Consider the following 1609-nt stretch of genomic DNA (forward strand, 5'->3'; position numbering starts at 1 on the left):
CGGGGCTGGCCTGCCTATCTTTCCCTGCGTGTTGGTCGGCCTACTGCTTCCCTTTTTGTGTGTTTTTGTGTTTTGTTTTGTTTTGTTTTCGGTCCTACAATTAATTTGTTAGGAGTAGCCTTGAAGACGAAATTAGTCAAGACATTCCAGCGATCCTCTGCGCCAGGCAATCAGGACGTAACCAATAGGAGTAATCGGGCCTTATAAGCAAACTCCAGACTGTTAAGAATTAAACAGAGGAACACCAGGGAGAGGGGGAGGCCAGCGAGAGGGTGTGCCCCGAGTTGTCTTCAGCTGTTTGGGAGTGAAGTTCAAGGCACGGCGTAGCCAGACTCCTAGGCCTTCCCGCCTCGCTGGGCGGGGCGGGGTGCAGGGTAAAGAGCACAGGGCTTGGAGTACGAACGCCAGGCTCTGCTATTTACGAGCTGTGAGATCTTGGGCGAGTCCCTCAACCTCTCTGGGTCTCAGTTTCCTCCTGTATAATGAAGGGTTTACGACAGATGACCTTCTAAGGCCCTTGTCTGCTCCGGAGCACTAATCCTACGGAGATGATGTGGTGCGGCCAGAAGCGCTGTATCTGGACTTCTGGTCCAGGATCTGGTCCAGTTTACCCAATTCTTAAGTAGTGCTGTCTCTATCCCAAAGGGTCCTTATGAGGACCAAACGAGGAGATGTGTGGATGGGGGTCCATCGCGGATTGTTAAACACCGTGTGTTCTAGTCCTCAGTTTCCTTATCTGTGAAGTGGGGGCGTTACTAGGAAAGAAAAACAGAGTCGGGAACTCGAAGCTTTCCCGGGGCTCTATATAAAGCGCTGGCGTTTCCGGGACGGCTGGCGGCATCTGGCCGCCCCAAGGGCCCCAAGATACGGTAATCCCAAACAATACTCGGGGTCATTGTTTACAGCTATTAAACACATTCTGTCCTGAGCTCCATCCCCAAGGACGTGTGCGCGAGGCGAGGCCAGCCAGACTCCTCGCACCTCCGCGGTTGCCCGCCCCTCAGAGCCTGCAACTCCGCCGGCCCAGATGAGGGGTGTAGGGTAGGCGGACACGCACACAGGCCGTGGGTGCTTGGCTCCCCCCCGCCTTCTTCCCTGCGTCGAGGCCTGCCGGGGTGTTTACGCGCCTCTCCCAGCAGGACTGAGTAAATGCAGTCCTTTGACGCAAAACGGATCAGCCCTTCCCCAGCGGCAGCAGCAAAACCCAGAAAACTGGGGGTGGGGACGGAGGCAGGGCGCGTAAGAAGAAATCGTGACACTTTCCCATTCTCTTCTTAGTCCCCTCCCCGCCCCACGCGGGGCCTTGGCTGCCCTAGGAAGGTCTTGGGGGCTGCAAAGGGAGGTGCGACCCGGGGCGCGCAGAGCCCTCCCAGGAGCAACCGCGTGTCGCAGAGGCGCTATCAGACGCACTTTTGGTTTTTCTTTGAGCAGCAGCGGCTGCCTGACCCTCCCCCATCCTACACTCTGAAATCCGGGTGCTTCTGGGTCTCTCCCACACAGTCCTTCCAGTAATGCAGGGGAAAAGGAGGAGGGGGAAGGGGAACAGGAGCTTCCTCCACGGCCTCAGCCGTCCCGGGCGCGCCCAGCCACTGGCAGGCGCCGCCGGGAG

This window comes from Marmota marmota, unplaced genomic scaffold (assembly GCF_001458135.2).
Source record: "Marmota marmota marmota unplaced genomic scaffold, marMar, whole genome shotgun sequence".
Lineage (NCBI taxonomy): Eukaryota > Metazoa > Chordata > Mammalia > Rodentia > Sciuridae > Marmota > Marmota marmota.